Here is a 24,189-nt window from a genome sequence, read left to right as displayed (position 1 = left end):
GACATGACCTTCTTTTGTCTCCTCCACCCTGCCCTCTGACTGCCAGATTTGCCACCTTCCAGCCAAATCATCTGATATTTCCCAGTAGAATCTCATCCCCATCCAGTGAAGCTCACCCCGGAAGTTAACAAGAGGGATCCTTTCGCAGCTCCGGCCCCGCGAGGTTGTGCATTTTAACTGTCAGCCTCTGGGGACAAGATGGTCACATTCCTCGTGTCACCCAAGGAAGAGATCGCAACAGCGGGGCCTTCAAGATGCTCCCCCTCCTAAGATGAGTCAGACCGTATACAGAGAAAAATGGTGATGCAGGATGAAGGCCCTCAACTTCTGGTCCCTCACCCCAATTACATTTACCTTTGCAGCCACTCAGTGCTTCCCCCTCCCCTCTCAGGACAAGTGGTGGCCTTCTCTCTATTTAACTCCAAATCTGTTCCCTACACCCTCTTCACCCATTCTATACAGTTTTCTCAGAGACCTCACCCATTTATGATTTCCTCTTTCCGTCCAGTCGTTATTTTAGTGCCTCTTTCCTCTTGGAAGATAAACATCTTCTATCATAAAACAGTACAATAAAATCACTGTGGCATAGCCTCATTTCTCTTCCGGTGGCATTCATTCTCCTTTCCCTCTTGGTCTAGCTTCATTGTCCACATTCTCTGCCTCTGCCTTTGATTCACTGTTCTAGACTCTAATCTTATTTATTTATTTGTTTAATGTTTATTTATTTTTGAGAGAGAGAGAGAGAAAGCAAGAGAGAGAGAGAGAGAGCACATGTGAGTGGGGGAGGGGTACAGAGAGAGGGGAAAACACAGAATACGAAGCAGGCTCCAGGCTCTGAGCTGTCCGCACAGAGCCTGACACAGGGCTCGAACCCAAGATCGTGACCTGAGCCGAAGCTGGACGCTTAACTGATTGAGCCACCCGGGCACCCTTAGACTCTTAATCTAGCTGCTGTCCATATGCAGCACTGAAATTCTCTTCTGAAGTCACTAATGAACTCCTTGTTGCTATTTTAAAGGATCAGTGTTCAGTCCTTGCTTCTCCCCAAGACTAACCCAATTTATTCTCGTCTGTAGGTGGATTTCCTCTACTCTTCCCCTGAATATTGGCCTTCCTCAGAGTTCTGTTCTCAGGCTACCTCTGCGCTCACTGGGCAACTTTCCAGATTGATCTCTTTCTCCCTCACATCTTCACCTGCCACCTGTACGCGGAGGTTTCCCGAATCTACATCTCCAGCCCTCAGCTGTCTTTCCAGTCCAGACTCACATCCCCTCACCCAGGGGAAACCTCTGTTGGAGGATCCACAAGCACCTCCAACTTAAGATGAAAAAAAATGAGCTCAGCATCTAACCCTTCTCCCTACCTTCCCCACGTCTTTACGTCTTCCTGCTACATTTAGCAAAGGCGCCATCATTCATGTTGTTTCTCCAAATGGAAAATTGCCAGTCATCCCTGATTCCTCCCTTGCATCCTCCACCCCTCCTTTTTTCCTCCTGGAAGCTCCCCCACCCCACCCTTTGTGAAGCCTTATCAGGGTTGTCTATATGATACAGATAGTCTTCTAACCTTTTCCTTGACTTCAGATTTCCTCACCTGCGTTCATTCCCACAGTAACACTGGAGGGATGGTTCTGCCATGGTCTGCCTGTGCCTCTCTAGCTTTCAAGTAACAGGCGGAAAAGTCTTTGCAAAGCAAGTAACGCCCTCCTTATCTGGCCCAGCCTCATTTCTTACCACCCGTTTCTCCTCTCTTCACATTTCCTCTCTCTGTAATCCCTCCTATTTGCTTTCTCTCAAACCATTCAGAGCTACCCGCCCCCGCACCAAACTCGCCATGCTTGTTTTCGCATTTGCACCCATGTTTCTCTCTGCCACGTACACCTGGTCTTTCTTGCCTGCTCTTTTACATCTCTGTCAACGCCTCTCCTGTCGTGAGAGATGGAGCTGGCTGCCCGCCCTGTGCTCTAGCCCTCTGCACCTGCAAGGATCAGAGCTTCTGTCACGCATGGTATATCTTACACATTCAGTTCCCTCATTGGTATGGGAGCTCCAGCAGGTAGGGTCTGAGTCTGCCTTGCCTCTCTATTCTCAGAATTAGGATGAGGGCAGCGCTGGGCATGCGCTCTATGAACATGGGAAAGAGGTGCATCTCTATCGTGGGTCCTGATAGGTGATTCATCTGGGCTGGAGGGACCCTGAGGTGCCTCTGAGCCCTCCTCTGATTTGGAGGGCTGTGACAACTCCGCGGTCTCAGGAAATGTACTCCAACAACTATTGTAGTATCAGTCATGGTTTACATGAGAAGATACTAAAAATCTCCCTGGTACCAAGTGCTTCCTCTAGACATAGAAGAGGTTAAGTAAATATTTGATACATTAATGATTGAACAAATTGGTGACTCAAATATTAATTCTTTCTGTTCCAAAATAGCCCTGGCAAGGAGATTACCGTATTAAAGAATGAAATGTCACCTTTATTGTCTAGGGTAAAGGCGGAGTTGATTGTTTTCAAGTTCTTATAGCAAAGTCAGAATTTATTTGATGTTTGGAGGTTATTCCCATTGAACCTGAAACAACTGTTTGTTTAAACTTTTCTCAGGACACTTTACATACAGATCCTAAATGTAGCGTGGGGGGGGGGGTGGGGGATGGGGAAGGTGCGGGTGTGTGCGCTTGCGCACCCATGCACGTCTGCTGCTTGTTTGTTTTCTTAGGTTTGTGGAAAGGAAATACTGTATTTACATCGTGCTTCAGCTTTCTCAGCACTCCCTTCCTTTAGTCCCAGGAACATGCATCACGCCGAACTTAACTATTTCTTGACAAACCCAGAGCATATGTTCGCACAGACAAGGAAGTCAGAATGACAACACTATTGAAGGTAAACACGTCTGCACTGAGCTATTATTTCCTCAGAATTCGTCTTTTGTGGCTAATTTTGTCACATCTCAATGGTGGACTTGAAAACATTCAAATATTGGCTAAACTGATCTCAGAAAAATGCTCTGAGAAATATTAGGGCAAAATCAGCTTATTGATTCATAAACTGAAGAATTTGATGAAATGTAGTGTAATGATCTATTCAAAAATTCATCACAAAAAGTGGAAGATGTGCTGGGTATAATTGATTTTGCCATCACTTCTGGAGATTTATTGAAAACAATCAATGACTGAAGCTTTGTGAAGGATGCCTTCGTTCTTATTATGACTTGGATGTTATGTGAAAATTGAAAAGTTATGACTAGTTCTCTGAAACTGGCAGAATAAAGAGAATGCACCTTGTATATATTATGAAAACCATAATTCTTGTCAAATGAAATGCATCTCTTCTGCATAAAACACTCAAGTGTGTTAGTGAATGCGGTGTTTCCTTTTTCCTCCCATATTTTACTGTCAAGCAAAACTGACGATGTTTTGTGGATACATATTCCAAATCAAGATCTCTCTTAGCATGTAGATATATAAGATTTTTGATTAGTATTTGGTAATCTTGACCGAAAGAAAACTGCCATATCCAAGACTGAAGAGTAGGAGGAAGCAAAAACAAGGGGAATTCTTTTTTTTTTTTTTTTTTTTTGTGTATTTATTTTTTTTGGGACAGAGAGAGACAGAGCATGAACGGGGGAGGGGCAGAGAGAGAGGGAGACACAGAATCAGAAACAGGCTCCAGGCTCTGAGCCATCTGCCCAGAGCCCGACGCGGGGCTCGAACTCACGGACCGCGAGATCGTGACCTGGCTGAAGTCGGACGCTTAACCGACTGCGCCACCCAGGCGCCCCGAGGGGAATTCTAATAATACAAATTCATGAGCCTTGGTCAGTACCATAGGCGTGGACCTGGGTCTGTATTGTTTTTTGAGTTCTCTAGGTAGTGCTGAAGCATGGCCAGGTTTGGGAAGCACTAGCAAGAACCCAGTTCTCTCTGCCTGGATTAATTTTCACATCTGTCAGAATGCTCTCCTGAACTAGATGTGGGTATGAAACAGTGTCTCTAGCTGGTGGCAAGGGAAAGGGAACAGGTGCTTGCCTCTTCTTTCCCTTCTGTGATAGCAAGTACGTCTATGGTAGGTACACTAGCTGGCCGCAACACCTCCCTTGCCCCGCTGGAATCATCAGTTGACAGAGCTGGTGGGAAACGCAGAGATTACTTTAGAGGAATTACATTTTGTAGTTGAGGACGCATTTATATAGATAGTAAGTTACTTGGAAGATCACATAGATAGTTCCAGAAAGATTTGAGACGAGAACTCAGATCTTCTGAGACCACATGCATTTCTAATTTTAAAAAAAGGAGGGGGGGGGGAAAGCTATTTACAATCAGACTTCAATCTAATTTCTCATCCTCATTTCCTATCACTTCACTCTCAAAACTCTGTTGACTTTTTCTCAGAACTCTGGGTATTTCATAATACAGTAGACATCAGTTGTAATGCCAGCTCAGTGTCCCTTCTTCCTTATTTTGGTAAAAGTTCTTGACTTGTCATTGTGAAACCACTTATCCATCATTCTCATCTGATTTGAGTGGGTTCACCCCAGCCCCTGGCTTGGGGAACAGGATATGACTTAAACCAGGGCAACTGCAGGCCGAGCGATTGGTTCAAGAAGGACAGGGATTCATCCAGGCCAACGAGAGTCAGTCAGAGAAATTTTTTGGAAGCATTAGGAAAGAGCCGCTTTCTCCACTGTGGTCCTCATGAGCAGGAAGGAAACTATTGCAGCTGATGGCCTGGTTTGACAGCAGTTAGGGAATCCCTGCCTGAGAATAAGGTCAACACAAAGGTCATGTGGAAAAAGAGAGACTGATTCTTGGTGTTCCACCTAGAGTATATGGATCCAGTCACGCCATTTCCATGTCGGTTCCTGGATTTTCCACTTATGCAGCCAATAAATCACCTTTCGGCTTCGGCTGGTTTGACTGGGTTTTTGTTACTGTGCAGCTATCCTACCGTTTCCTTGTAATATCCATTTTCTGTTTTTCCTCCTACAAAGCTATTTATTAGAGAAGGCATGAAAGTCAAGTTTAACTGTTAAAAATAAACAAGAAAAGGCATGAAAGAGTGTCCTGCAGGTGTTCTATTCTCGGCACAAACCAACTGCCTGGTTAATAGCCTTGACTTGATGACCGTTGGGGCAAGCATGTGGGAAATGGATTTCATTACTTTTAGAACACTGGCCTAGGCCTATGAAATGTCATTGGACAAAGATTCATGCTTTTGTGGGGTTTATCTTTTTATGCAGGGAGAGATGATTTTTTTAAAAAACATGAAAAACTAAACATGTAAATTATTCTGTGGCTAGTAAGTGATAAGTGTTGTGTTAAAAACATGACCAACAGCAAAGAAATCAGAGAAGGGGGTTCTTTTAGAGTTTTAGGACTTCCTTCCAGTGTAGGGGGAGATTCCCCCCAACAAAACACTAAGCAATTCTTGGACACCCCGCTGGTGTCAACTCAATTCTGATACTATTTACTAGGAGAGAGCATCAGATTCCACAGGTTAAGGGTTCAGTAGTGTAGGACTGCCTCATTCCCCAATCCCACCTCCCCACTTCAGAGACCAGGCACAAGCCCCAGGCTGTTACCTGCGAGTCTAGGCAATCAGCTATAGATTGGAGGTTCCAATGATCTCCTCCTCAGGTTCCTTTAATTTGCTAAAGCCACTCACTGGACTCAGGGAAACACCTCTGTTTACCAGTTCATTAAAGGATATGATAAAGGATATGAATCAACAACCAGATGAAGAGATGTAGAGGGTGAGGGATGTGGAAAGGGCACAGAACTTTCCTGACCTCTCTAGGCATACCACTCTCCCTGGATCTGTAAGTGTTCACCAACCTGGAAGCTCTCCAAACTCTGTCCTTTTGGACTTTTATGGAAGCTTTGCTATATCGGCACAATTGATTAACTCATCAACTATTGGCTAATTCATCCTGTAGCCCCTCTCCGGTTCTAGATTGGGGGTGAGGTTAGTGGAACTGAAAGTTCCAAACCTTTAAATCACACAGCTGGTTCTTCTGGCAGCCAGCTGATACCCTTAGGTGGGGTCCAAAAGTCACCCATTAACATAATAAAGGACACCTTATTTGCTGTCATCACAGGAAATTCCAAGAGTTTTAGGAGCAGTGAGTGAAGAACTATGGACAAAGACCAAACACATCTAGTCAACTGAGTGACCAAAATATATATTTCTTCTGAATCACAATATTGCATGGGTACTAGAAATGCTGGGGATGGGATTTAAAATTAAGATTTAAATTTAAAATAAAATTTCATTAGAAAAGTAATAACTAAGAAAAGACAGTAGTGAGGGTGACCACCTGGGGAAAGAGTGTTTTAGGCTTTTAGAACAACCAGTGCCAAGGGCAAAAGGGAGGGGACAGGTGTCCCAGGAGCAGGAGGCCAGGTTAGCTGCTACAGAGCTAAGTCAGGAAGACCACAGAGGTTAGATCACATTCTATTTGTAGCCATCTGTGAGCATTTTGGCTTTTATTCAGTGAAATAGAGAGCAAATAGGGTTTGTTTTATTTTTCTCTATTCTAGCAGAGGAGTGACATCTAATTTTCATTTTTGAAAAGTGCCTCTGGGTGCAATGGTGAGAATAATCAAGGGGATAAGGGGGGAAGCAGGGAGATGAGTTAGTAGGCTGTGGCAGATAGCGTCCACAGATGCTCAGCTCCACTCTCAGGCTTCTAAACTCTCCTCTGTGTACCATGAGTCTGGAAGCTTGCAGACCATTATTCCTAGGCTCTCTTGCCAGCTGGCTTTCACTTAAATCTGCCAATGGAAAGCATGGTGGGAGGAGGAGTGTAGGAGGAAGAGACAAGCCAGTTTTTCTGCTTCTGATGGCACTTCTAGCCACATGGTGGTAGGGGCAGTGGGTGACCGAGCACCTGGAGAACAGAAAAGCCATGAACCGATGGGAAAATGGGTGCAAATGGGACATGTTTGGGGCAGAAGTAAGTGGATGAATAGGGAAGAGAGGAGGAGTTCAATTTTGGATATAGGAAGTTTGAGATGCCTAGTAGCTATCCAAATGGGGAGATCAATAAGTGACTACATAGTTTGGAGCTGGCTGTAGATATAAATCTGAAAGTTAGTGATGTTGTTTGAAAGCCACGAGATTAGGTGAGCTCACTGAGGAAGAGAGAAAAAGAGGACCACCCCCGAATCCACGCTGTCTGACATGAAAACTCAGGGAGGAGAAGAGAAACTGACAAAAACAGATTGAAAAAGAGGGATCAGTGTTGTAGGAGGAAGATCTCAGAGAAGAGACAGGGACCAACTTTGTCAGATGGGCTGCTGTGTCAAAACCGCATGGACACTGAATGGACGGCTGACATCAGCAACATAAAGGTAATTGGTGACCCTGACAAAAGCAGTTTTTATAGGGTGTGGGAGTGAAAATCCTGGTACTATTCATTCACTTATGCATTTTTTTTAATTTTTTTTTTCAACGTTTATTTATTTTTGGGACAGAGAGAGACAGAGCATGAACGGGGGAGGGGCAGAGAGAGAGGGAGACACAGAATCGGAAACAGGCTCCAGGCTCTGAGCCATCAGCCCAGAGCCCGACGCGGGGCTCGAACTCACGGACCGTGAGATCGTGACCTGGCTGAAGTCGGACGCTTAACCGACTGCGCCACCCAGGCGCCCCTCACTTATGCATTTTAAAATACCCGTTGAGCACCTGCTTTGTGCCAATCACTGGGGATTTGAGGTCAATAAGGAAGACATTGCCCTTATCCTGTAGAAGTTTAGAGTATTCTACTGTAATGACAAGCTATAATTTCATGCAGAGATAAACTTCGAAACAGACTCGTATTATACGTGTGTGTGCGCATATACATACACACACTTAAAAGACTAAAGACAACAAGAAAGATACAGGCTAAGGGAAGTTTACTGTGAGGGCCATCGCACCGCTGGAACAGGTACTGCCTCTGAGCTGGGACTTGCTAAATGCTGTTTATCTTGTGAGTTGAAGCATCTGGCCTCTTTAAAAAGGGATTATCGACTCTCTTTTTGTTTTTATTTGGGAAAGTATTTGACCAGGTGCCATAATTTGATTTTAATCTGATTTTGTCTCTGTAAGACTCAGATAGTTTAATTACTGGTTTGATCCGGCACCTAGAATATGAATTGCTGGAAAAATAACACGTTGCATTCCTATCGTCAGGTTTGTTTTCACGGATTCTCTCTCCTGAATACAAGTGGTTATTCATAACTCTTCAAGGGGGCGATTTGCAAAACAGTATTTTGATCATCTAAATATCATCTGATAGAGCATGTAAAGCAATCTCTGAAACCCTAAAATTTTCTGGAATAAGTTTGCCATCAGGTCCTGTGCAAATGAAAAGAATTGAAACTGAAACAAAACTTAAATTATAGATGCTCTAATGTGTGTTTCATTATGAATCCTAAATATTATTCTTCTGTAATTCTTTTGAGCAAAGTAATCACTAGTAAGACAATAAAAATGTCAGTATATCTTGGAAGTTATTTCTTTATAAAACAAGAGACCTCTTGTTTTATGGAGAAGCTTTACTCTTCCAAATATAAAGTCCATCAGTATTTTGAGTTTTCTGTTTGAATTCTATACAGTATTTTTTTTTTTTTCAACGTTTATTTATTTTTGGGACAGACAGAGACAGAGCATGAACGGGGGAGGGGCAGAGAGAGAGGGAGACACAGAATCGGAAACAGGCTCCAGGCTCTGAGCCATCAGCCCAGAGCCCGACGCGGGGCTCGAACTCACGGACCGCGAGATCGTGACCTGGCTGAAGTCGGACGCTTAACCGACTGCGCCACCCAGGCGCCCCTCTATACAGTATTAATAACCTAAATACGAGTGCTTTTAGGCCATGACAAAGTCACTCTGTGATAAAGCATGTGCATTTTGTTAATTCAGACCATGAGATTGTCCTGCAAAGAATTTCCTTTCACAAGTATTGATATGACCCATTTTGAACTAATCCTAAGAATATTATTAATAAGTAGCTGGATATAACTTACCCCCACATTCAGAAATTTGAAATGTAAATGATTGGCATGCCAAACATGGGCATTTCAAGAAAGAGATTCTCTCACTGGGAACTTTCATCAGAAAATGGGTGAATAAATGAGAAACTATAGTACAATGCTAACAAAAACAAGAAAGAAAGAAAGAAAGAAAGAAAGAAAGAAAGAAAGAGAGAAAGCTGTTAAATATTCTGATTTTGACAGAAAGCCCTGATGATCTTCATGGCCTGGTTTTGGCTCAGAGGACTTGAAATAATCAACCAAGCCCCCCCCCCCCCCCCCACAGTCAAGGTGTTTGCCATGTTTTCTTAGATTTCAGTAATGGAAGACTATGGGATTAGTGGCTAAAATGAAAACTTCTTCGTGTTTTGTTTTCAGTTCTGTTGACTTTTCCTCAGGGATTTTTTTTTTTTTATCTCCTCTATTCTTGAAATGAAGATGAAAAGTTGCTTCCAGGAGTGTTAGGCATAATTTGAGTTCATTTCTCGCCCTACATGCAATTTCAATCTAGATAGTTTATTAGCTAATGAGACATAATGCGATTCCATTTGTCAAGATTAGATTTGTGGGGAAGAATCACAGAAATATCCTCCCCTTTTACCCTTTGCATCAAAGTGATTATTAATTCACACTTGGCAGGGTGTTCTGCAAGGTCAGAAGCTTAGCAGAGCAGACTGGGAAAATGGCTCTGAGCTCGCTTGTTCACTTAGCTGACAAGATGGATGTAAATCAGGACTTGAAGAGGACTTTCCATTATTTAAATGGGAGAGAGTAATTTTCACTGGTTGGGTCTGACTGCTTAGGAAGCATAACACATTCCTTTTTGATGAAAAAAAACTCTGTGAGAGCAGTTTCCAAATTTTATTTCTCAGAATCAAGGGTCTCCTGTGTAGTGAGATGCGGAGGGAAAAGAGGAGACTCAGATGCCTTCTGGCCCCTCACTTCCAACTGCTAATTGAAGCAGTTCTCCCTTCACTTTTTTTTTTAAATGTTTATTTTTGAGAGAGAGAGAGACAGAATGTGATCAGGGGAGGGGCAGAGAGAGAGGGAGACACAGAATCTGAAGCAGGCTCCAGGCTCCGAGCTGTCAGCAGAGAGCCCGACGTGGGGCTGGAACTCAGGAGCTGTGAGATCATGACCTGAGCCGAAGTCGGACGCTCTACCGACTGAGCCACTCCCCTCAGCTCTTTTAAATAGTAAAATGTTCCATTTGAAAACAGTACTACGGAATAGATTAGCTGTTTTAAAAATTATTTGGACACCTGGAGAGGGAGGTCTCGTTAAATGAAGAGAACAGCATAATGAGGAGTGGGGCTCTAAACCCAGATGTAGTAGGGCCTGCTAATTGTTCCCTCAAATTCATCCTCCTCTTTTTCTTTTTAATAATAAAGCCCTGAACTGCCTGCTCTCCTCTACAATCATGTAGCTGGTACAAGACCACCCAGCTAGAAGCTATATTTCCCAGCTTTTTTTGAGCTAGCCCTGAGTCACATGACTAAGTCCAGAGCAATAAAGTATGAGCAGAAGTGATGTATGTACATTTTGTGTCACTTCTTTGGAAAAAAGAAGCTTATTGCCCTCTACTTTCTTTTGCCCCCTTTCCAGTGACTGGAACAGCCTCCTTAATCTCTAACATAGAAGCTATGCAGTGACGATATCAGACCGATCCCACCAGACCTTAACTGCTATTGAGCTATGACATGGGTGAAAAAAAAATTCCATGTAGTTGAGCCCCTATATTTTGAGTTTGTGTTTGTTTGTTTGTTTTAATAGTAGCTCAGTCTTGACCCAAAGTGATTCAACGAAGGTCATGCAAAGAGTTGTGAGGTCAGTCTCATTAGAAAGGCTGACTTTCAAGAACTTAATCTTCGATGTAATTGGGTTTAATGTCATGTTTACTATGAAATAACATGGTATAGAAGAATATCACTCCAATCACTGCTGGATAGGCCAAAAGAGGTAGATTCCAGTCATTGTTGTCCTTATTACTTGAGACAGCACAAAAGAAAAGCAGGATTAAAGGCATAGGCACATCTAAACAAACAAACACGGGCAGAAATTAAGAAGTGGGAGGTAATATTGCGACACGAATGGCTGGCAGTTAGTGCCTACTAAGAGGAAAGCATGAAGTGAAGAGAAATTCAGGCAAAGTGGCAGCTAGGGGAAGTGTTCTCATTATTTATTAAGTACTTCTGTTGTATTTTTCCCTGTAAGAAGCTTCTGAGACTTAACAAAATAAGTTATCTTACTGACACTCTGGTGTTTTACATTTCCCGTTCCTTCACAGGCATCTTACTATGGTCTCTTATCCAAGGGTTTCTCAATGCTCATGATACACCATTCCTCCTACGTCCTGCCATTGCCCCAAGCTGAACACATTGGAACTTGAACTCCCTTTCTTCTCATAGAGATTGCTTCCCTTTCTACTGTTAGCTTGTCACTTTTTTTTTTTTTTTTTTTTTTTTGCCATTTCTCTCTAAGATTTTCTTTGGCTTTTCTTCCTTCTTCATTTGTTTAGCCAATGTCAACATGTCTTTCTTTTCTTCCTTTAGACTAGTTTTTAGACTCATCAATTGCTCTCTGTTCTCACACCCACCACTGGGTTTCAGACCAGAACACGTCAAACCTTGGATATAGCCCACAATCTTCTACTGGGTCTAATTGATTTAGTCATAACTAATTTCTGTTGATTCTTCCGTGTCAAGATCCAAGGAATTGCTCTAAAAGGTGCTTTTAGCATTTCACTTCCTTCCTCAAGAACCCAGAAGGGTTGACTGCATTTGCCTATTGCCAATAACCCCTGTTTACCTTCTTGCTAGGCCTTCCATAAAATGACCCTGGTAAAATCATTCTGGGGTAGTAGCTAAGAGCACAGGTTTCGGTGTCCTTATGAACCGGCTTCAAATTCTAGCTTCACTACTTATGGACTCTGTGGTATGGCCTCAATGGATTAAGCCTCAATTGACTATCTGTAACTGATGGTAATACCTGCTGGTAAGGCTTTTTGAGGTGTCTAAGATAGCTGTAAGACGTGTGGAATAGCATACAACACACAGTGGGCTTTTGATTCATTTATTTATTTTTATTGTCTGGTCATGCTCCCTCTGCCCCTGTCCTCTGTGTTATAGTCCTTGCTTTCACGCATAGTATCTGCTCTCTCTTTTTATTTTTCATTATTTTCTATTTTTTAAAATGTTTTATTTATTTTTGAGAGACAGAGAGTGATCCGGGGAACGGCAGAGAGAGAGGGAGACACAGAACCCAAAGTAGGCTCCAGGCTCTGAGCTGTCAGCACAGATCTTGATACGGGGCTCGAACCCATGGACAGTGAGATCATGACCTGAGCCGAAGCCGGACACTTAACTGACTGAGCCACCCAGGTAGCCCAGCATCTGCTCTCTTACTTCCTTGGCACTTCAGTGCCTCCCCTTATATTCCCAGTGGAAGTCATACAGTGTTTCCTCATACAGTCTTCTCTGAATTCCGGTTGTTTCTCTCATTGCCCAATATGTTTTCATTTATTTTCTTCAGCTGCAGATGAAGTGCATCCTGAGGGACAGGAATCATTAATGGGCTTTTTTTCTACTCTCTTCAGCATCTGGCTACTGTGGGTCACATATCATCTGCTCAACATCTAGTAACGAAGGTATTGAGATAGATGAATTCACAAATATCAGAATACAACAAACTCTTCAAAATTACTATACTAGGAAAAATTGTGGAGGGAACACATGTCCTAAAGTCGCTTTGATGTTGTTGTGATCCCACTGTGCCCTTTCTTTATACTATTTCCCGTGTGACATGACTGAACTTGAGAATAATTCATAATATGGTGAAGAAGCTATGGGAAGGCTCTTAGGTGAAGGTGACTGAGAGAGGATGTTGCACCTGGGAGTTGAAGGGAGAAAGGGGCAAAGGGCAAAAGAAAAGATACTAAATTGAGAGAAAGAAATGAAGGTAACATAAGTAAGAATAACATAGGAGACTAATTCACCATTATGCCTAACCATTGATATCAGCGGTATCATCAGACTCCAATCATAAACTTGAAAAATAGGCATTAACAAGCCCTGTATAAGTAAAATCTAAGGCACTTACGAAAATCTATGTTAGATCTAAAAGCTTGCATTATGAATGAAAGTTTATTGGCCACCATTGTCCCAGACACATCATGCTCCTGGGAGTCTTAGAAAATCTCCTGATCCCAGTCCAAAGCTGAGGTTCTCTAGGATACCCAGAGCCCTGCAGGTCTGTGAGGGCTGGATGACTTTTGAGCCCCCTCATCCTAGGGCTCCAGGTTAGACTGGTATCAGTTTATCAGAGTCCCCAGCTTTGGTAGACTCTGGGCTTTGCCTCCTCCCTCTCAGTCTCTAAGGCTACCAAAAGCTCAGCTCGTTTTGCTACTGTTTTATTTTTTTCTAGATCGGCAGATGACTTTGGCGCAAAAGTGGCTTTACATCTTGGCTTTCCTTCTCAGGGATCTTGTCTTTTAGATTTTGGTCCAGTAATTCCTCAGCATCTTATTATCTCTTTGATGTTTTTAAGAAGCAATTATTGTTTTTATTATTATCATAAATATTTTGTTCAGCAAGTTTCATTTGTTCTCCATAAAAGTGTAGGTCTGAATTATTTCAATTGTAATTATTAGAAGGAAGCTTGTCATTGCATTTTATAGTTGCAGAAATTGACGTTTAAAGAGAGTTACCCATCCAGTAGAACCAGAATTTCAATCCAGTTTGTTCTCATCTTAAACCTCTTGCTCATTTTGCTCTGTCATGTAGACTGACAAGTGAATTTGGTAAAATTTGGCTATAAGTCTAATGTATTGGGTAGAAGTTACAGGAATCAGCTATCTGCCTTTATCTCACTTTTAGCCTTGGTTTGCAACATTCCCTCCTGCAACAATATTAGTTATTAAAAAGATAAAAGAAAAAAAGATTGATAAAGCCTGCTGGCTATTGCTAACTGTATACATTGTGCCTCAAAGAAAACTGGGATATTTTCTTTTTTATCATGCACCCAGGTGGCAAAATGATGGAATCTATCTCCAAAGGGCTTAAAGCGCTTAACCAACGCGATCTCATTAATCCTCACAACACGATCTTAATGTTTCTGTTTTATAATGGGTGCAATTTACCAGTAGGAAGTAATTAACTTGACTCAAATCTTGATTTTGAAAACTCTTCTTTTTGGATCCCTTGATTGTTATACACATGTCTGGGGCTGCCTCTCCGTATTAACTACAGTGTGGTTTATTTAGAGTGACATTCACAAGTAAGACTTTAGGGGAACACTTCGTAAAACCCAAGGTAAATGATGTTAAAAGGATGTGTTAAAAGGATGGTGTTGGGGTGGTACTTATAGGTTTGGGATAGAAATTTCTTCTAGTCTGATACAAAAGGAAACAAAGAATTGGAGGCAATGCACCCATATATCAGGCCAACACCACAACATTACCTTTCGATAAATGTAGAAAATTGTCATTAAAGGGCTTCTGCTTCAACTATATGGACAATTAGGACTATACGGTCCTAATTCTGTGCTAGAACAAATGGTAAACTATTATACACTTGTGTGCATGATGCTTGCAAACAGAAGAATTAGACACTTCAATATTGTTTCTTATAACCATACCGAGGAGACTAGAAGCGCAATCAAAGATTGACAGAGTTCACTCGAGGGCAGAAAGTTTTTCACACTCCTGAAAAAGGTCAATGAAAATATTTTCAGCCAAGTTGAAAAATCACACACCCTCTTGTTTAAAGCTTGCTTACGTGCCTCGTATCTACACACCAGAAATGATGCATACCGGAATCAGAACTTTATCCTCGACCCCCCCTGAACTTTGGACAGGAAAGGTCACGTATCCAAAGCACGCAGAAGCAGGAAGCTCAGATTGCCTTTTTGCCACATCCCGGTAGTTGCAGAGAGAAGTTTTTGTTAGGAGAGCTGTAAGGTCACAATGGGGCAGCACTTGAACTTTGTCATGCTTATGCAGCAAGAAAAAATGACTGCTGGTCTGGTTGGGGGCACCTCTAACAAAGGTGACCCGAGTTAAATATAAGGAACACAATTAGAGTAGCATGAAACACATCAGCCAGACATTTTCTGTAGCCAGAGTCCACGACGATCATGTGCTCGTCAGTATTTGTGGGCATGATAGCTTATGCTAGAGCAAAACCTCACGGTGAGATGGGGATTTAAATAGCTGATTATGGGGATTCATGGTTAGACTGCCATTTTATCAGGCAATGATGCCTTTTGTTTCTGTTGTCAGGGTTATGAGATGTTTCTATTCCTCAGAAAAAGCTATTTTGCTACAGGACATTTCCGAGTTCAGATAATGGCCTCTCCAAGAAGCACACGGAGAGAAAAGATGACTTCATGTCAAGACAGGGCTTTGGGAATAAGCTGAAGTCACTGCATGTTTGCATATTAATGAGGGGGAGCAGGTGAACATTAACAAATGGAAGCACAGAGGGTGGCTGGTGAAATCGCTAGGGGCTGTGCAGGCCCCAAACGATTTGCTATTAAGTACAAGCTAATGGAGTGATGCTTTAGATTCTACCAGCATAAATGATCCATAGGAAGCGAAGAGCTAGGAGTACTCATTTTCTTTCCTCTTTATAGTATAATATTTCAGCTGGCATTACGATAGTAATCAGTGATGGGGTTATTAAATAGAAGTAGGGCTAATTTCAGCATAAAGCAGAACAGTAAGGAGTTGCTAAAATGCTAAGAACTGTTTTGATTTTAATGTCGTTCTGTGTCAGAATAGTGTCACGAAGAGCACAGAGTTAAAACAGGCTATGGGGTCAAACAGCCTGGGTTCAAGTCGGTCTCTACTGCATCACAGCCCCGGGACTACCTGGAAGTGACGCACTTGCCCTCTCTGCAGCTCAGTTTTCTGTAAAGTGGGGGGTAATACGGTATTCCTGTCATTGTTACAGTATAATCTTAAGTAGGTAATTTTGTACTGTAAGCAATATAAAAATCTGTGTTAAAGAAATGAACTTCTGGCAGGGCGCCTGGATGGCTCAGTCGGTTAAGCCTTGGGCTCTTGATCTGGGCTCAGGTCATGATCTCATGGTTTTTGAGTTCGAGCCCCAAGTCGGGCTCTGTGCTGACCGCGTGGAGCTTACTTGGGATTCTCTCTCTCCCTCTCTCTGCCCTTCCCCCGTCTCTCTTTCTCAAAATCCATAAAATCAACAAGTCAATACATAAACATTTTTTAGAAAGTAATTTTCACCAAGAGACTTCTAGTTTCTGTCTTTTAAGTAGCAGTTTTCTGGCACATTTAAAATATTCTCTGATATATGCAAATCTTGACTTAGGCACATTCCAGAAAGCCTGGTGTCTGGCTTTTGTCCTCTCTCTTGTCCTATCCAAAAGCCTTAGCTCAGAGCTGGGAGTCCCTAACAGGAGACCCAGTCACTGCGGCAGAAAGGTGAGCTTTGGAAAGGGAAGTTCTTCAGTTCGTTTCTGTTGGCTCCTGGGAAGCCCACATGGGAACAGAGTTACTCCACAGGAGGTGCAGATGAACCTATAAGGCAGACGTGGGTAGGCATTTGGGAACTTGAGTAGCGCCTGGAGAAATTTAACCAATCTCCTATTCTCTGATATAAAAATGATGTGGCTATATTATATGGTAGAATTCAAAATTCACCTAAAGACTTTAAAGTAATCAGGTGTTTGAGGTGGGCATAATATAAAATGTAAAATGTAGAAGTATTCCTCCCTGACATTAAGGTACTGCAAAGAAATTACAGAGAAAGACAGTTGGCCCTGTATTCCCAAGATCAGCTGCACCCCCACTCCACAATAGAAGACTAATCTCAGCTTGATCAGCCTTTTGGGAGAGTCACCTTAAGTAACTAGTCTTTGACTACTTTTCCACAGGAAAAGTAAGTTTTTGCTTTTTACCAATTGTGTTTTTAAAGCTAACCTGGTCAACTGAATTGTTATTAATTACTGGTGTTATGTTTCTAACTTAGTGGTTATAACATTACATATATAGTTTTCTCATTCTCTTCCCCCTCCTCCTCCTCCTTTTTCATAACTAACCCAAGAATTAACATTATCTTGGTATTTATGGGAAACATAATTTGCCAGCTAAGGCTATATTAGGCAGCTTTTGCCTTTCCACATACAATTCATGAATTTTAGACAAATATATTAAAGAAGAAAATTTTCTATTTGAAAAGCTACACAATTTTAATTAGACACTACAATAGTTTTAAGTTTAATTTTTTTTGAGGTAGAAAAAGAAAATAAAAACTGGCAAGTAAGTCAGCCCCTTTGACTTGACACCTTGGATTATATTTGTACAACGTGAAATTTTTATCACATTTGACCCATTACTTTATTGAGCTATTTTTAAACAACTAGGAGCCTTGAGTTTTAAATCTATATAAAAAAAATTTATTTTAATGAATATAAATGGACTAAAGCAGGGATTAGCAAACTATAGCTTTTAGGCCAAATGTGGCTTGTTTGAGTACAGTATAAGAGTTAAAAATGGCTTTTAAATTTTAAAGTGTTGTAAGAAAAACAAAGGACAATATACTACAGACACTGGATGTGGTCTACAAAGCCCAGAGTATTTATTATCTGGCTTTTTACAAAAGTTTGCTGACCCCCAGTCTAAAGGATTACATGATATATTGTTTCTAACTCCTATTAATGCTGTCCTAGTCCTTTCTAGGACTCACTGTTGTTTGATTGTCCAGCCTCTTCATGGAGTATGGCTAGAGTTAACACACATGGTATCTGAGTTCCCATAGAAAAAGCTGTGGCTTTTCCTGATTATTTCGTAGCTGAATACAGTAACACCATAAATTCAATTCCTGACCTTTACGCTAACTGGAATTAACCTTCCCTGGTCTTAAGTAGAATCTTGTTTTCTGGCCGCAATTATTCAAGAATAATTCTCATTAGTAGGTGGTAAAGGACAGCAACAAGACTGAAGTTCGGAATACTAACTAGTCTTCAAATTATATAAACACAGGGTGTAAAAAAAAATCCTCTTTTTAGTGAGAAGGAAGACAGAAACTCAGGGGTTAACCAGGTAAAGAAAAAGTGTTTTTGCTTTTAAAATGGAGGTAAAGAAAGACAATCCAGCGTTTGGGGAAATTGTAAACTGCTACTTGTATTGCTTTTTTCTTAAGTGGAAATATACATGTGAAAAACACCATTCTCTTCCTTCAGGAAAACAGAAAACCAATTCGCAATTACGCTCTCTCTCTCTCTTTTTTGTGACCAGTGGTGATTTACCCCTCACAGTCCAGTACATGGGTTCCTGCTGACATTCTGGCCCCAGATATCTGACCTTAGTTTGTACCATTTCATGCATAGAATTCCTTCCATTAACTGAAAAAAGGCAAACAATCCAGTGCAGATCAAAAGCAGTAACTAAAGAGAATACGATCTAGAGCAAGGAGATTTTGACACAAATAATAATAATAATAAAAGGGTCAGATTAATATTGTAAACTGTTATCGACCCCCATCACTTCTGCGAAAGATTATTTCTGGAAGTTTTCCGAAAATTTCCTCGTTTGTTTAAAAAAAAAAAAAAAACCTAAAAATCATTTTATGTATGTGTACTATTAAGTTTTATTCAGTTATTGGCTAAAACTCAGTTCATTCCTTTTGCAGTTCTCACTGCCCAATTATGTTCTCCTTTTGACGCTGGTCTTAATGCAGAAATGAAGAAACAAAGGATTAGATTAACAGTTTTTACATGGACAGACAGAATTTGGGCAGGTTCCTTGAAATTCCCTTCAGACTTTGTGGGAATGGTACAATCAACCACAAGGCCATTCCTGGAATATTTCCTCTTGTTCAGCTTTGAAAGATTTCTGGTTGTCCCATGGCCTTGGAGAAATGCACGGTCTCATTTCCTTGCTAAAGGGCCCCTTCCCATGGTGCTGGCTATAGTTCCGTGCTGACCTTCGATGGAGGGTGACATCTACTTCCTGGCCATCAGCTAGCAACATCCTCGTCCCTTCAAGAAAGCAAATCTCAGGGAATGGATAGACAGGCGAAGGAAGTCAGGAAGAAAGGAAGAGACTGTAGCAAAATGGAAAAAAAAAATAAATAAATAAAATAAAGCAATTTTGGTAACTTCAGGAAGAATACCATCAAAGCTGAAGGTTCTGATCTCCCATTTATTACCAGATACATTTTCAGATATGAATATTGCTAGAGAATGACTGATTAGCAAATCAGCCACTCCTTTTCTTTAACACACGATGCCACGTGACGTCTAGCACGTGGAATCAAGAGATTTGGATCTGAACCGTTCAGTAGTTGTTTCAATAATAGTACCTCTGCCTGAAGATGTGTGGGATAGTCTATTCTCTTTCAAGGTTAAGCTCACCCTTCTTTATCCTCTTCAGACATTGATGGGAAATCGGAAGTTTGGAAGTGGGGGATTTACAACGAAAGTGCTAGACGAAACCCTGCTTTTTGGGGCGCCTGGGTGGCTCAGTCGGTTGAGCATCCGGCTTCGGCTCCGGTCGCGATTTTGCGGTCCGTGAGTTCGAGCCCCGCGTCGGGCTCTGTGCTGACATCTCAGAGCCTGGAGCCTGCTTCAGATTCTGTGTCTCCCTCTCTCTCTGCCCCTCTCCCACTCATGCTCTGTCTCTCTCTGTCTCAGAAATAAATAAACATTAAAAAAAATTTTTTTAAATAAAAATTAAAAAAAATAATAAAAACCCTGCTTAACTTCAGTTATCCCAGCGTTCTCTAAATCTATTTAAATACCAAAGTCCCTTATAAAAAAAATAAATTAATTAATTAAAAAAATAATTAAATACCAAAGTTCCCCTGTGCAAGTACCTCAGATATCATCTTGCAGAAGTGGAGTTCTACAGAAGACATTTTAGAAAACGCTGGCCTAGTGGGATATCTGTGGAGTCCTCAGACAGAACTGAGCTTCATCCTAGAACTGCCTCCTTACTTGTCATATGACCTGAGGGTGCTTTCAAGCTTCACCGAAGCTCTTTTTGATTTCTCTGTAACACGGTTGGTTACTATACAGAGATGCCTTAGGGTGACCCTTGGTGATCTACGCCCTCGTATGATCTCCTCCTCTTGAATGTGACCGGCGTCTAACCAATAGAAAATGGCAAAGGTGATGGGTTGTTGCTCTCCTGATTCTGTTTCCTCACGCGCAGACACATCCTTTGTCTTCGCAGACTGCAGAGAGACTCTTCCGCTGACCTTGAAGGAGTAAGCTGCTACCACGTGAACAGTTGAGAGATGGCCGCGTGGTTTGGCACAGTGGGCAGCTTAAAGGATCTGAGGCCTCAGCGATAAAGCAGCAAGAACATGAATCCTGCCAGTACTTTGGCGTTCCTGGCCACTCTGGCCAACTGCAGGCCCTCGTTCATGGGGGCCCACCTGGTTCACACCGACCTCACAGACAAGCAGGGCAGGCTGGCAGATTTTGAAGGAAGGGCATGCTCTGTTTTTTCTCTTAAGCTCCCCGACAGAACACTCCCTCTTCCTCCCAAGCAGGGGCCTGAACAGGGCCAGAATTGGGGGGAAGCCAGCGCAGGGTCAGAGTCTGTCTTGATGTAAGTGAGATTTTGATATTTTGTTCATTATAGGGTTATTTTTTTTTTTTACATTCATTTAATTTTTTTTTTTAAAGATGTCGCATTAAAACTTTTTTGTTTTAATTGAGTGTTTTTGGCACCTTCCTAGATTTTGTACCTGAGGTGAGTGAGTCACTCGCATCACCCTAGTCCCAGCCCTGCAAGAAACTTGCAGGGTAACATTAACAAAGGCCTTTCCAGATAGAAATATAAGGAACACGGGATACATTTCTAGTGACTGGATATTTAGTAGCTGAATCGGCCATACCCTACCGTGACTGTGCGAAGTTACTCAAATAGTCTCAGAAACTTTTATTTCTTTAGTCAGTGTGTTGGATTTCTGTTATCACAAAAGGAAAAACGAAACTAACATCAGAGGTGCTAGAAAGTGATTGTAATATTTAGTGAAGCAACGAAATAAGGTTGGTTCTAATGGTCTTCAGAACCAAGTTGTTCTCGAAGCAAATACTTGCTGTGCCTTGTTTTTTCTTCCATTAAGATGCAGAAAATATCTGGTTACATAAGAAATAGGAAAAATGTAAGCACAGATTTGGATTTGCCAAGCTTAATGCATGAATGTATCCGACTAAGTCTTGAGGTTATTATGTCCGTCAGAAGGATTGCCTGTTCTTTGACAAGTGTGAGCCTGCCTCTGGAATTCGCAACACATTCCAAGAAAATCATATCCTAACCGGTTTGTTGTTTACCCTGAAGAGGGCATTTTTGCACCTCATTTTTCAACTCTTTCGTTTGTTTACATTGAGGCAAAACATTCTCACACAGGAAGAGACTAGATAACTCTTTCTCACTGGAAGAAGGCTTCTCTTTTCAGGGTCAGGAACTTTATGTCTTCAAATTTAATTATCGGGAGATTGTAGACCGGTCCTCCAGGCTACATGTCTGTGTCTCTGACCTTTCCAAGGGCACAGTGCCTCTAGGCATACCACTAGATAGGCAAAGGATGGAGTCTAACTTGAATAGCCTTGTTAACTTGTCTTCTGATGCTGATACAGAGATTCTCATCAGAACGCATTTGGGTGCCTTTGAGAGAGCTCAGTTCAAAAGGTGGAATAGTCTAGCATCAAAATCCTTACCCAATTAACTATGACATCTTAAGTTCTCCCAGCCAGACCTGGAAGAGAAAGCCTTTTACATTTACACAAGAGGTAAGCAAGTCCTTGGACCAAGTTCATCAATTTCGTAATTTTGTAAGCTCTGACAAATCGAAAACATCACTTCTGATTTACAGCTTACCTGTAAGGAAGATCTACTGTCATGGCCGTTGGGCACATTTCAGTCAATTACAAAAACTTAACAGTTTTTTTTTTTTTAATTTTTTTTTCAACGTTTATTTATTTTTGGGACAGAGAGAGACAGAGCATGAACGGGGGAGGGGCAGAGAGAGAGGGAGACACAGAATCGGAAACAGGCTCCAGGCTCTGAGCCATCCGCCCAGAGCCCGACGCGGGGCTCGAACTCACGGACCGCGAGATCGTGACCTGGCTGAAGTCGGACGCTTAACCGACTGCGCCACCCAGGCGCCCCCAAAACTTGACAGTTTTAAAGAATCTTCCTAAGTCTCTAGCTTTGTTCTGGATGGCTTTCACTAACTGAGCATCTAGACCTGTGCTCTTTAATGTGGTAGCCATTAGCCACAGGTGACTACTGAGCACTTTCAATGACTATTCCTCTGAACTGAGATGTACTGCAAGTCTAAAATACGCAGGAGATTTTAAAGACAGGAGAAATGATACTATTTTGAACACAAAGGACTAGATGAATATATATTATCAACATTTACTTCACCTGTTTCTTATTACTTTCTTAAATGGTGCCTCTAGAAAATTAAAAATTACATACGGAGCTCACATTCCATTTCTATTAGACGGTGCTTATCTAGATGCCTTGGAAGCGAACATCATGGAAGGAGACTCAGGAATACTTTGTGCATTTATACTTCCTTTGAAATACTCCAGAAACAGCATTCATTTACACAAAACCCCTGTGAGATGGATGGAAAAATGCCTCTTACTAGCATTTCAAGGAAAATAACTTCAAAGGATATTGTCATCATGACTATGATTCATAAGTAAGCAAAAACTTTGAGTTCATGCTTCAGAGAAGAAAGCATTCGGGGTCAGCTGTTTCCCTCACTCCTAACTCTTTCTCAGGTCCAGCTGAAACCAGAAAAATCTTGGGGTGGGAGTGGGGAGTGGTGTGGATTTGGGCAGTGACGTGTAGGTAGTAATTTTCACAGGAATACCTGGCAGAGAGTAGGTTTTTAAGAAGCGTTCGTTATGTTGACAACAGGGGACTCATGAATTTGGATTAAAAGCCTCATGTTGCCAAATTGCAACTGGCTGGCTGGAACGCCGTGGTGCGACATGGCAGTTCAACACCTTGTTGCAAGGCCAGTCATTCCTGTCCCTCTGTGGCATGGTGAGGCTGGGTCAGCACAGAGTATGGGGTCCCTGGGCGAACGGCAGGAGTGCAGAGTCTGAAAACAGTACAGAGACGTAAAGTTCTGAGAGGCTAGAGAGGGTGAGGGGTCAGAGGTCGCCATACATCAGGAAAACATTAAAAATGCATGTTGTGACAAGAATTCAAAGTGTTTCCAGCAGATGAGCTTCAGATTAGTGAGAGAACTGCACCCAGAGGTCAGTGTAGATACAATATTGAACCTGACAGAAGAGTGGGTAATGGAGCTATGGGTTAAGCCCTGCAAAGAAAAACTTGGTTCAGCCAAGTGCCTCTGATCCACTTCCTGCCTGAGCAGTGACTGGTTCCAGGTCATATGTAGGTCCGAATGTTTCAGGGCCAATCAGGGCTAATGTCACCTGATTGCAGATGGGATGATTGAGTAGCTGAATGTAGGGTCCGGGAAACTTTTTAAGGGTTTGGAATTTTGCCCTTTAAAATGTGAGCCAAGCTCCTTTAGTTGCTCGGTGTGGCTCTGATGGGAGGAAAAGGGCCAGAAATGAGGGGCTTTGATACTCTCCTGGCTCTTTTCACCACTGATTAAGAAAGAAAAACTCAGGTGCCTGGGTGGCTGAGTCAGTTAAGCATTTGACTTCGGCTCAGGTCATGATCTCATGGCTTATGAGTTCGAGCCCCGCGTCGGGCTCTTTGCTGATAGCTCAGAGCCTGGAGCCTGCTTCAGATTCTGTGTCTTCCTTTCTCTCTGTCCCTCCCCCTCTCACACACACACTCTCTCTCTCTCTCAAAAATAAATAAACATTAAAAAAAAGAAAGCAAAACTCTCCTTTTCCAACATTACTAGGCATAAGCTACTAAATGAACTAGATTTACACTTAAACACCTCCCCCCCATTTCTTTTTAAGTTTTTTTCAATGTTTATTTATTTTTGTGAGAGACAGAGCATGAGCAGGGGAGGGGCAGAGAGAGAGGGAGACACAGAATCCAAAGCAGGCTCCTGGCTCCGAGCTGTCAGCATAGAGCCTGTTGTGGGGCTTGAACACGTGAACCACGAGATCATGACCTGATCCTGAAGTAGGACACTTAACTGACTGAGCCACCCAGGTGCCCCAACACCCTCCTTTTCTTTGTTTTCTTTGCC

General features: G+C 42.1%; 1 long non-coding RNA gene across 1 annotated transcript in view; it reads left to right on the top strand.

The window, feature by feature from the left end:
- The first annotated feature begins 6,834 nt into the window (after positions 1-6,834).
- LOC123608882 overlaps positions 6,835-24,189 on the top strand; it is a 30,048-nt gene continuing 12,693 nt past the window's right edge. Inside the window, exon 1 of the long non-coding RNA XR_006717492.1 lies at positions 6,835-7,345. This is a non-coding gene — a long non-coding RNA (uncharacterized LOC123608882). The remainder of the gene's footprint in view (positions 7,346-24,189) is intronic.

The sequence above is a fragment of the Leopardus geoffroyi genome, chromosome B2, assembly GCF_018350155.1.
Source record: "Leopardus geoffroyi isolate Oge1 chromosome B2, O.geoffroyi_Oge1_pat1.0, whole genome shotgun sequence".
Lineage (NCBI taxonomy): Eukaryota > Metazoa > Chordata > Mammalia > Carnivora > Felidae > Leopardus > Leopardus geoffroyi.
The sequence above is the reverse complement of the archived record's forward strand: the minus strand, read 5'-3'. Positions and strand labels throughout refer to the sequence as shown.